Source organism: Oculina patagonica, chromosome 7 (genome assembly GCF_052425735.1).
Source record: "Oculina patagonica isolate OP01 chromosome 7, crgOcupat, whole genome shotgun sequence".
In the NCBI taxonomy this organism is placed as follows: domain Eukaryota; kingdom Metazoa; phylum Cnidaria; class Anthozoa; order Scleractinia; family Oculinidae; genus Oculina; species Oculina patagonica.
In genome coordinates, this window is record NC_135764.1 from 32,446,554 (window position 1) to 32,459,739 (window position 13,186).

A 13,186-nucleotide genomic window follows, 5' to 3' on the forward strand; every position below is an offset into this window, starting at 1 on the left:
GTCGTAATTTGGTTTGCGTGGCAGAGCATTACCATAATTTCATAAAAATGCTCAGCTATGTATGAAGGATAAGTGAAAAGAAACTAAATGTTTATATCGATGTAGATCCAGCTGCGGTTTAGAACAGCAAGCGTGTGATATAAGAGAGTAAAGTAATGAGATTTGGTGTTAATCCTGTAATCGAATCAAAACACCCTGGGAATTAAATTTGAAGTGCATATATAACCGCCCAGGGAATACGGGTCGATATTACACACACATAACCATGTTACACACAAGCTGCAAGATAAAACTTCCTTCAGTTGGAGATTTAGTTTTTCTACAAACTTCGTCGCGAAACTTTTTTGCATAAAGTACCGGTACCCAAGCGATAGTGTTCTGATCAGAGTTTCAATGCAGGGGCGGATACAGGGGGGTGGATAGGGTGGATATCCACCCCCCATTATTCAGTAAAAAAATTCGAAATGTCACTTTATTTGAAATAGAAAATAAATAAAGAAAGAAAAATTAGCTCTCGCTCATGTTTGGTTGTTATTACGCCCCGGTTCACCGTCTGCCGCCACTTAGGGTTAGGGTTAGGGTTAGGGTTAGGCCCTAATGGTCTGCCATCCACCCCCCCCTCCCCCCGTTGTGAAATCCTGGATCCGCCCCTGCAATGGGACACATATCATGCATAAGGTTTGTATTAGAACATAATTTAATTAACGTCAACACGCATTTGGCTCCGCTAAACCATTTTAAAATGAAATTTTTAGAGCCTTTTTGATGTCAGTAGTTTTCTCTGTGCAAAAGTGTGTCTAAGGGATTATCATAATATTTTGTTTAATGCCCAGATGGTCCCTATAAGGATAATAACTAACAGATATAAATATCGACAAAGCGGAAACTAATTTCAGCGGCAAAGCAGCACTAACAGGACTGAATAGAAAGAATTTGTAATCAAACCACAATAAAGTAATATTAACCTTTAAAAATGTACCTTTTTCAATAACCGACAACTTAAGCTATTCAAATCGAAACAAGTCTGTTCAGATGGTTGTAAGTAATTCAAATCGCAAAAAACGCTTTTGACTTCGCGCGATTTTAGTGATTACGGTTATTCGGATCAGTAGCTTCTTTAGTTCCCAAGGCTAAACACTTTTGTTGTCGGCGATTTTACATTTTAATAAGTGTCAACACTTCAAGAGACTTTGTAATCAGAGTGCCGGATTACTGGATTAAGGTGTCTTCCAGAGAGAGGGGATGTTTAAAATTTAATCGCAAGTGGAAATTCTTCTCGTGCATCGTACAGAGGTCTTGTTCCTTTGCATTATCTTGATATCTAAATATCTAAATATCTTAATTGAATTAGATCTTATCTGAATTGCTGGAATGCTCGAGTAAACCGAACGTACATTTTTTAGTCTTGCATGTTTTCCACGATATGGCTAGCATAGTATAGCAGTTACGGTTCCGTGCTTGTAAACTTGCTCACCAGGAAAAAAATCCCTGCGTTTTGTGCCACGCTATTACACTCAGCGTGAAATTTTGTAATCAGGTATATCAAATAGAAATCATCAATATATTTTTTATTTAAGGTGCATGGGAGATATTTATTTTACCATTTAAACGTGCTTTACACATAGTTAACGCTCACTATTATAACACCTTTTGACCAGCAGGAATGAGTTAGCTTTTGGAGCCGCCGGGCTATGGACCGGAGCCTCTGTAGTCCTAAACCGTTTTGGTCCTTTGTGACCCTGATAAAATTTAAAACAGGAAGCTCCTTGCTCTCCAACAGACAGATACAGATTACCTTTGGCGATTAATCTGTAATTTTAAAGCAACATAGCTTTATGTACAGGTTTATCATCAAAGCTTCGATTTTGGAATGATGTTATCACTTTCGATATTTAAATTTTCGGAATAAGTATGTGAAATTTCGGCCAAAACTGAGCGTACAATTAAAACACATTTTGTAACTTTTTTTCCCTTATCAGTAAGGGAAAATTATGCCTTTAAAATCGTGCTTTTATTTTTGGCTTCGTTATATTTCCATTGAGAGAAGAAGAAAAAAGAAACAGTCGTTCCCATACCGGGAGTCGAACCCGGGCCGCCTGGGTGAAAACCAGGAATCCTAACCGCTAGACCATATGGGAAACCCATACCTTGGTCTATTTTCAATGAATTCTGTCAGTTTATTGTAAGTTTAAAAGCCATTAGACCTTCTTCAATATGATGATTTACGCAGTGTCTTTGATGAGCAACAATAGATTAAATTTTCAGGCCATAAACAGACCAGGCTTGGGGAATGTGTAAGAACTAAGAAATGGGTGTTTTTTTCTTGTTTGTGGCTTTTATTTTTTTTTTCCTTTTTTTTTTTCCAAAAAAAAAAATCAAAATAAAAAAGTAAAAGTTCCTTTTTTGCGACATCAAAACGGGAGGACTTTTGAGAGACTCGTTTACGTTTATACAATACAAAAATCCAACTCCCCCACCCAGCCCCACTTCGGTTTTTTTCAATGCCACAGTTCTTTTATCGGGAAGCCGAACATGTTTTCAACTTGTTTACTCATAGTCGTGTGTCAGATAGTTGCGTGTAAGTTTTTATCCGAGAAATACCTATTTGACAGTCTGTTTTCACCCCTCCACAGATATCTGCCTCCTGCTTCTTTTTGTTGACAGTTCACAGGTTTTTAACTCAGTTATTTTCTTCATTCACTGCTGTTTTAATCTGTTTTACTGGTTTCTTTAATTAGTGTCATCGACTCTCTGTGTGGTTCAACGAATTTGCAAAGAGGTCTGATTTTCTGATAATCAAACATGCAAACCCTATATGCGCCAAATGTCATGAAAATCTGCACTTATGAAGTTCCAACTTAGTAAAAGCTAATAAAAGACCTTTCTTCTTAGCTGCCCTGACACTTAAAATAACACGGTAGCTGTTTCCACTCCCGCTCCGCAATAAAAAATCTTGCGCAGTGTTTTGTATCACCAAACATTATCTGTTGATAGTTAATCCGATGATTTAGTAAACACGTGCACGTAAACGAGTTATAGTTTATCCTAAGACTAAGCTACCTTTGCACTCGTTTGCACAAATTCAGTGTTAAAACTTTGTTTAGCTTGAAACTAATCGAAGAAGTTTCAGTGCTCAGCGAAGAGGATGTCGGGAACTTCGAATAAATCAGTATTTAAACTCTTATAGATGTAGAGTAAGATAAAAGGTTTCGATTTCTAGGGCGTGTTCGGGAATCAGGGATCACTTTAACAGCGGCTTTCTCTTCTTCAGCGCTGAGAGACAAAGTACTGAGTCGTACAAGTTTGTCGTAATTTAGTTTGCGTGGAAGCAGGTAGTTTCTCTCGCTAACCACACCCCATGTCGGGCGGATTAACAAAGAGAAAGTGAACATTACTATTATTTCATAAAAATGCTCAGCTATGTATGAAGGATAAGTGAAAAGAAACTAAATGTTTATATCGATGAAGATCCAGCTGCGGTTTGGAACAGCAAGCGTGTGATATAAGAGTGTAAAGTAATGAGATTTGGTGTTAATCCTGTAATCGAATCAAAACACCCTGGGTATTAAATTTGAAGTGCATATATAACCGCCCAGGGAATGAAGGTCGATTTTATACACACATAACCATGTTTCACACAAGCTGCAAGATAAAACTTCTTTCAATTGGGGACAGTTTTTCTACAAACTTTGTGTCGAAATTTCTTTGCACCAAGTACTTCCCAAGCAAAAGTGTTCTGATCAGAGTTTTCAATAGGACACATGCATAAGGTTTGTATTAGAACATAATTTAATTAACGTCAACACGCATTTGGCCCCTTACACCATTTTAAAATGGAATTTTCAGAGGCTTTTTGATCTCAGTAATTTTCTCTGTGCAAAAGGGTGTCTAAGAGAATATTATAATATGCTTAAGCGAATTGAGGCGATGCATCTCTAAAAGCAAATCTTTTGTTGAATGCCCAGATTGTCCCTAGCAGGATAATAACTAACAGATAAAAATATCGACAAAGCGGAAACTAATTTCAGATGCAAGGCAGCACTAACAGGACTGAATAGAAAGAATTTGTAATCAAACCACAATGAAGTAATGTTAACCTTAAAAAATGTACCTTTTTCAATAACCGACAACTTAAGCTATTCAAATCGAAACAAGTCTGTTCTGACGGTTGTAAGTAATTCAAATCGCAAAAAAAGCGCATTTGACTTCGCGCGATTTTAGTGAGTACGGTTATTCAAATCGGTAGCTTCTTTAGTTCCCAAGGCTAAACACTTTTGTTGTCGGTGATTTTAGACATTTTAATAAATGTCAACACATCAAGAGACTTTGTAATCAGAGTGCCGGATTACTGGATTAAGGTGTCTTCCAGAGAGAGGGGATGTTTAAAATTAAACCCAAGTGGAAATTCTTCTCATGCATCGTACAGAGGTCTTGATCCTTTTGCGTTATCTATGTAAAATATCTTGATTGAATTAGATCTTATCTGAACTGCTGGAATGCTCGAATAAACCGAACTTGCTCCCCTAAGTATTGCATGTTTTCCACACATGGCTGGTATGGCAGTTGCGGTTCCGTGCTTGTAAAATTGCTCACCAGGAAAAAAAACCCTGCGTTTTGTGCTACGCTATTACACTCAACGTGAAATTTTGTAATCAGGTTATCAAATAGAAAACATCAATATTTATTTTAGCTACATGGAAGATAATTATTTTACCATCTAAACGGGCTTCACACATAGTTAACGCTCACTATTATAGCACCTTTTGTCTCAGCAGGACTGTGTCTAGCTTGCTTTTTAGCAAAACTAAGAGGCTGTTATGCCTGCCTTCATGTCCTTTCGTGAATGTTCATTTAGAAATAAAACTGTTGGTTTCTTTTTGCACTAGAATTTGACCTTTATCCTTTATCTATTGTTGGTTTTTGCATATTTTTGACTGTCGGAAGCTTTGTTAATTGATATTGTCTAGGAATTCAATTAGTGTCATCGCAGGCTTTATCACATGAATCCGTCTTACTAGGATTAAAGCTGCTTTGGGTCACGGTAGATATTACCTATGTATTTTTCTGTTCCAACTTTGGTACACTGAAAAGTGGTTATGATGGGATTTGAGGACGTAAATCGGACTATCTTTCATAATTACAAGAAATTTTACAAGCTACAATTCCGGTACGTTATCCTTTTCTTTAGTTATGTGTGAATATGTAGGTTAGAAGAGACAGCTTAGTGCCAAGAGAACAAGATTTCCCGGCAATTCCCCGGTTTGCCTGCCTTATATTTGACGTCCTGTTGGACAAAAGGAACAGGGTCGTTAGTTTATTTGTTTATCCGTGATGTTTCTGTCTTCAAAGAGAACTGAAGACATTGAAACAGACAGCAAGTATAGTGTATGTCAATGAACTATTTGAGTCGTTCATGGGGTCAAACTGTCTTGTCCCTACTTTGCTATTGCTGATACAGTTCACATCGCCAATTGCATACAAATCAATGGATAGAATGATTAACTGAGTGCAAAGGATTGAACAAGCAGGAGAATAAGTTCGCTAACAAGACTCTCTTTCAAGAAGCAAACTAACAATGATAAATTGGTGTAAAAAGGTGTGCCTTTAGAATGGCTTTCCGCTTGCTGACAGATCACGGTAATTCCTTTCTATCAACTTGGAAATCACAATTTTCGGAACTTGAGGAATTTAGTAAATCTAATTTCTTTACCATAAAGAATCCAGTCAATCTATATACACGCCAAGCCACATCGAGATAAAATCAGTTGCGTTATTCTAAATAACCAAATAGGGCTTTTTGAATTTATTAATTTTCTGTTACAAATGGTTTCATCTGTGGTGCCTGTCTGTTTCAATTCACTTGTCTCCGTCTTTCCATGGGGTATATACGAATACAAATGATGTCTGTATGGTAATTGCTGCAATTTGGCAAGGCTAATACGCCTAATACTTCCTATCGGGTAGCAGATACATTTCCTGTAGCGTGTCGTGTGCGCATGCATGATAGATTTGTCCAATGGGATCGCACCATCCGCGCATGACAAATGCCACAAAACCATTGGTCCAGTAGACACTGGTAGCACATCTCAGTAGAATTGACCGCTGTTAGGTCGATCAGTTTTTTATATGCGCACACCTTTATGTCGAGAACTCAAAGCAAACGTCTAAATTGCAGGTTTTAGCCTCTGGGCGTGAAAGGACCAATGCCACAAGGTTGTGATTGTTGTTATGTGCTACACGTGGATGTATTATTGTCAAACTTAATTCCAACCTTATGGCTTGTGAGGGAACACCTTGGATTTAACTGACACTCGCTTTTCATGACCGTAATCAAGGTGGGTGCACATATTAAAGAATTTGGTAACATTATTACTCATTTTGTAAACCTTGATCATGTGCAACTTCAATAACTGTGAATAATTATGAAAGTGCTTGGTTCCTATAACACCTTATATATCTAATGCTCCTTGTAAACTTCATGCATATAAGTCTCCCCTTTCTAAGAAAAACTAATCTACACAATGATATCATGATGTCGTTTATCCGGGTAAAAAACGAAATCACTCTTCATTTTAAAAGTATTAAAACTTGACAAGATACAGAGACACCAACCGACATGTCTTGTTAGAAACAGCTAAGTTCCTTCGTTAACTTCAAATTCTTCGAAGGTACCCGGACCATACACAGAGGCTATCATGTCTAGGTATGTCTGCGTGTTTCTTTCGACAGACATTAAATCCTTGTATCATCCGGCTGTACGATTCTACAGTAAGGGCTCTTTATTAACGACAAAGCTGCGTTTCCACAATTTTGTTCGCTTTACTGGAAAACCCTTAAAACGTGATTGCACTGTACCTAGTTTTTGTCCAACTTAACAGGGATAAAGATATCGTATTTTATACGATTTCATGGAATTCGTTGAATTGCCATTTTAATGTGTATCTTGTAATATTGGGGAACTTACTTATTTCTTATTTGTAATAACTTGAAAGGCGTGAAGTACATTTTAACCTATTTGACTGTACCGATATATTCCTTAACTATCAAACTCAGATGCATATACTATTCGTGTATTTTTCAAAACGTTACGTCGCCTATCGTTCTTTTGAAAAATTTCTTTCGATACTTGAATATGTTCGAGAAGGAACACCGTTGAATTATTTTTATTTGCCATGCCCATACAAAAAAGAAATCAACTCATCTTTGTGCAATACGAAAATCACTATTACGTGGAATTTTATTGAGGTTTGAGTGCAATTTGTGGGGGAATCTGATGTCAATTGTACTGGGTTGTTTTCGTTAAATAAAACAGTAAATCCAGCCGGGATACACAGGATCCAGCCGGGTGATATGGCAAATTGTACTTTCACTGAACGACTACAGGTCGTAGAGATGAATGTACTATTCCTTCTTAAATACGCTCATCGCAGTCTCAACACTAAAACTAAATGAAATTGCGTAAAAGAAAGTTTTACGTTCACTGCTCATAGCTCTCTTTTTATTTTATTTCAGAACGGGAAACTGTGGTTTGGAATCCTTTCGAGGAAGGAGAGGAAGTTAAAACCACATCAATCTGTCTGTGACAAAAGAAACTCTGCGTGAGTCTAGTTTTGAAGAAGAAATTTCATCAGCTTTGGCTGGGACATGTTACAGTAAGAATAGTCAATACTGATCCAGCATTAGTCGGCTGGTTAGTTGAGGGACTGAATAACAATTAGAAAGTTTGGGTTTTATTTTTTAAATAGAAAGAGATGAGGGAGTTAGTCTAATGAAACTGAAATAACTTTTTAGCATTAGTCGGCTAGTTAGTTGAGGGACTGAATAACAATTAGAAAGTTTGGGTTTTATTTTTTAAATAGAAAGAGATGAGGGAGTTAGTCTAATGAAACTGAAATGACTTTTTTCTAGTTTATTCGTTCATTTACGTAGGATAAATTGATGTTGTACGTTTTTCTTTTGAAGAAAAATGCCCCCGGTCCTCTAAAAAAAACTACGTTCCTTTTTCTGATCTGTAGCAAGGAAAGGAAACACATTGATAAGCCGCTTGAAGCAGGTTGAGTTACCAAATAATGAAAACATATTAAAGAATTTATTCCGTTTTGTAAGATATCTCATAAATGAGATTAACTGGCTCGAGTGCCATACAATCACAGTAGTCCAGCTGGTTTTCTTTTCTTCTGCTTAGACTCGGCTGAGCTAAACTGAAAGACGCATTTAAATGACTCAAAATCATGAACATTTTCTGATCAGCAAGTTTTCGTTAGTAAATTTAGTGATATCTCCCAGCTTTGTTAAAGGCAAATAACGATATATTCTCATCGACATTGGATGCGTAGTGTAGATTCTTTTTTCGTGCCTTTAAATGGCTGCGGTTTTTATTCCTTAGTACGCACTTTTTTGGGCATGTAAATATCTTAGCGTGTCGAATTTTATTTTATAACACTTCGTTATTTTATTCGTGTGCCGATATATAGAGAAAGGTTTGCTAGAACCAATGTTGCACTTTCACATATACAGTATGTCACTCTTCGAAAGTCACTGACATTAGCCATTGAATATTGGACTGTACTGAAGAGCAAAGTTAGCATTTTAAACTCAAGGAAGCTGATTCTCTTTTGATATTTGACAATCAGCATATATCACGACATATCAGAAAATTTGACATTAATTTAGATTTATACATAAAAATTAAGCATTATGATTTTTAAATAAGCAAATTTTAAAGTCAATTTTAGAACATTCTTTAATGGTATTCTCTAATTGTTCAGCTTTTAAATTTTATTATTTTTAAATCATTTCTCATTTTGTTTTATTTTATTTTCTCCCAGGACCTTTCTGAAAATTACTCCGGTGAAAGAGTCTTCTGGTTTTAAATATTATTATTTGAAAATTGGCTGTTGATTTCTTTTCTCACCAAAAACTGATCGTATGTATGAATGACAAGTTTCCACTCGAACTGATTTCAAACCGTTAAGATGTAACGACCAAGAGACAAAATTATATCCTAATCTTTTTCAAATAAGTGCGGACGTAATTTCTTTACCCTGAAAAATTCACTAAAACCGTTTATTTCAAATCAAATATATTCTCATTCGTCTATTGGGCCTGTAAGAATTGATGCCGCCATTTTGAACCATGTGATAATACGGAAGACTGGAACGAGTCGTTTTCAGGATTTTGGCGCGTAAATTTTTAGAAGCAGTCCAGTTTCCAGAGAGAAAAAATGGGTGACATTTTCAATCTTTCGCAAACGGCAACTTCAATTCTCAGTTAAACTATAAAATGTTACATTATATTGTGTTAGGTGGGAATTTAGGTCGTTAAAACTTTGTTTTTTATCATAAAGACCAAGGCAATGCCTTTGGATGAAATTCCGTCAAAATTTAATTTCCCGTTAACTTTTCTGTATTGGCTTTTGAAACGATTTTAAATGAAGGACGTTGGATTTTATATTAAACTATTGCAGAAGTACTTCTAATTGACCCAAACAAATCACATTATTTCAACTTATCCTTTATGTTTCCATAGTCACCGTGGAAAACGAGAATGATCTTTGTTCTATTTACAACAGGAAGTCTCGGTGCTGGAGTCCTGTTTGTTTTGATTGAATATCTATACTTTCCTCCGCGAGACATGCTTTGACACCTCCTTGAAAGAGTATAATTAATTATGTATTTATTAGATTAAACTCGAGATCTGGAGACAACAAGGAGCCAAAATTCTCGTCTGGTGTAACGCAACAGTTCCGGAATTCCCACATCTATAATTGGTTTTCTAAGTGCATATATGTGTATAATGATCTTCGATTTTTTGTTCGTACTGCAGAGAAAAACTTGACTTCTTTTTAATCTTGCATTCCCGATGAAAGCGATGACTCATTAGTTAACATCCTAAAACCAGAAAATTGATGATTTTACTCTAAAAGCATTTTTATTTAGGTCTTCTTATCACGACACTTATTTCAATATATAACTTTGGGAGAACTATCTTCAATTCTTCACGCACAGGAAATTACAGATAAGCCTAAAAAATCTTTCTCGAGGTTTGTTGATGGATACTTCATTCAATGAGTGCGGTCTGCAGGGTGGAAAACCAATATATACCAATAAAGAGTACAGTACCAACAAAAATTCAAATAAACCATTTTCAATTTACAAGAAAAAATATTTATGTCTGTTCGACGTAGAACATTCAATACAGAATTCCATCGAAAAAGGAGCTGATTTATTTACATAATCTTCCTTGGACGCCATAGTACAAATTGTACAATTTTGCTAAATGCTCCACTTATGAAACACGGCCAGCACTTAATGAAAGCGCCACTCTTTAGTTCCAAATCTCATTTGAACGACCACAGTTCAGGATTTTGTTCATTGATGGCAACTGTATGACCTTTGGTTAGCTAGCAGCAACTCTAGCGGTCGGTAGAAAGTACTCACAAACATATTATAGACAGACAGTCTTTCACCTCATATACAAGTATTAATGGCATCAAGGCGTCGATTTTGACTTATCTCTGACATGAAAAATGGGTCCGTCAATTTTCTTGTGCAATTTTCCAGGTTTTGTTCATTAATATTCTCTTTGTCAACGGCCGTTATAAAAGCCGCCTAACAAAATTTACACTTTATTTCATTTCCTCTTACTGTACATAAAAGGAAAGTTGTTAAATTTTTATATGTTCTTTTTTAAAGTGGCAAATTTCCAAAAATGTTCAAGATAGTAATGTTGTGTCGGGAACCTTAGTTGTCACGTGACTCGGCGTCCCAGTAACTAATACGGAACGGCTTGGAAGTTTCGAGTAGATACGAATAGATTGTGTTGATGCAGATCCGAAGGAAATCTATATGTATACATTGGAAATATACCTGTGTATTATTTTGAGTAGCATTGCTTGTTTTGTGTTATTAATGGGCTCGATTTGCATTTAAGAAACTGTTTAGTCCCCTGTCAAGTAAATTGACAAATTTGAGCTCGCAATAAACACAGCTCCATTAAAACTGACGTTCAAATGATTTATGATTTCTCGGTTTTCTTTTATCCTAAATTGCTAGCTGTCTTATCTCTGCAAAACAGACAGCTTCCTTGCAAAATGTAGCTTTGCTAGCCTATTGAGCTTAGGCTGAACAAGTTTTCAAATTTCTTGAATTTAACAGAAATGAATTTGGCTTCCGAGATAGTTGCAGAGCACAGTCCTGCAAAATGGCGTCCTTGAGTGACTTGCCTGTGTGCGAAAGGTTATTCCTATTTTTACCGATGTCTGAAACGCAGAACGGCCGAAAAAAAATCTTTGCTGTGGGATGTTGCTGATGTTCAAAGTAAGCAAGTAGTAGATCTAGAACTTTATTTCGGCCACTAACATGATATTTCAGTGTAGTTATCGAAGAAAGAAATATAAATCACATACCAGTGTGCTTCTGTTCATTTGTGCCGGTTTGTCAATTGTTCAGGGAGGAATTCAGTTCACTAACACTGAATTTAAGCCTCGTCCAGTCCTTATTTCAATCTTTGTTTTCACGGTAACTAAACTTCCTTACACTCGCTCTAGTTTGTAAGTTTTGATTATTGGTACAGTCAGTTTGAAGATGCTGAACTCGGGTCTTAGAGCATCAATCTTTTGTGGAACATATTTTATTCCTCTATCGCAGAGAAGTCGCGTCAAGCGATTCAAAGCCTTTCTGTTCAGCTCAGTAAGACTAACAGACATCTTCAGCAAAAATTAGTTATGATTCATCTATCTTTGTTGCGAATTTGTCGCAAAATACTGAGCTACACTGACAACAACTATAAGAAGGAGCAGAAGGAGTCTTTTAGTAAAGAGCAAATGACTCAGTCACGAGGTTAACTATACCATAAATCAAAAGAGCAGTTTTCATTGTTTACTTAGTACAAAATGCCGGTGATAAACTAATTCAAACGATTAATATAAATTACAGTTTGCATTTTACTTTATTTTAAAAACTTGAAGCTAAATAATTTTTTCCTTGCTTTGGTCTCGGTGTTTGATTCCCGCTAATCTTGCATCCAACATGCTATCCTGATTGCGCACGGGCATTCATGAGAGAGCGAATTTAATTTAATTTTTTTGTTTTACTGATTTAATTAACAAGTACAGTACTAAATTGTTTAATTGTAAGTGGCATTTCTTGCGCTGTTATCCTCAAGAAATAAGATTTTGCTCGCCAGTATACAAAAAGAGTAAATTTACAATCAGCGTATGGGAGCTAAGACTTGTCAGGCAAGATCTTACAAAGGGATGTAATTAACCTTTGTGTTTAAGAATGAAATGCTTTCGACTTAAATGAATTACTCTTTATTAAATAAGGAATTAGCTTTGATTTTCCTGAAGTAATATATTAAACTTTCAGCAGTTTTGAGTCGTCATTACAGAGATTTCAGAACATATTTTGAAACACGAGAGCAAATTGTTTTCCCTCTTTCACCCGTGTCAAGTCAGGCATCGGAAAGCTAGCAGCTTTGATAGAAAACTTCACCGAAAAATAACCACCGTCTTTGTCTTTCATGATATCTACCTTTTTATCGAAACCTAGCTCAGAAAATATCTTATTTAAAACAACTGTTAGCAAAAGTGGTAGAATATTATTTTAGGAACATTAGTTAGTCTTTCTGGTATACATTGTCAGAATCTTTTGATTTATGACCCGTTTTCGCAAGGGAATTATCTCAAGCTTTACGTCTGAGTAGTTAGACAATGCCTTCGGCTTGTAGATACAGAAACTAGCAAATTTACTACTGACTTTTTAGTTAGTATAGGATATCTATGGTAGTTTCTTTACGACTTTTAAAGTGCAAGCATTTAGAACGCTGCGATTGAAATAAAGATTGTTTAGTTGAAATTTTTTGTCTGGCTGAGTCACCTGGAGTTGTGTAAGCGTATGAGACTGAGTCGCAAACGCGTCATACACTCTGTATATTTAATCAGTTATATCCTGTATTTTTCCCTGTCCCAAGCAAAACGTCTTTAATTTTTTTAATTGTCGTTGTAATTTCCGTAAAACTGAGCTTGCTGTTTTCGTTTACATGGGCATTCCTTTACCACCAGACAAAATGGCTGCCACACTATTTTCAGTGATTTATTACTCTTGACACTTCTCAGACGAGCGTCTTTAAACATAAAAGGCATTTAATTTGGATGTTCATTTTAAAATCTTTTAGGAAATAATTG

General features: G+C 36.0%; 1 long non-coding RNA gene and 1 other non-coding gene across 2 annotated transcripts; one reads left to right on the plus strand and one right to left on the minus strand.

Moving 5' to 3' along the window:
• Positions 1 to 2,066: 2,066 nt before the first annotated feature.
• Positions 2,067 to 2,138, minus strand: Trnae-uuc (transfer RNA glutamic acid (anticodon UUC)). The gene has a single exon. It is a non-coding gene; the product is annotated as a tRNA-Glu (tRNA).
• A 2,907-nt stretch (positions 2,139 to 5,045) lies between these two features.
• LOC144659753 (uncharacterized) lies at positions 5,046 to 12,851 on the plus strand. The gene is made up of 3 exons (XR_013571957.1): positions 5,046 to 5,167; positions 6,176 to 6,335; positions 7,513 to 12,851. It is a non-coding gene; the product is annotated as an uncharacterized LOC144659753 (long non-coding RNA).
• The last annotated feature ends 335 nt before the right edge of the window (positions 12,852 to 13,186 follow it).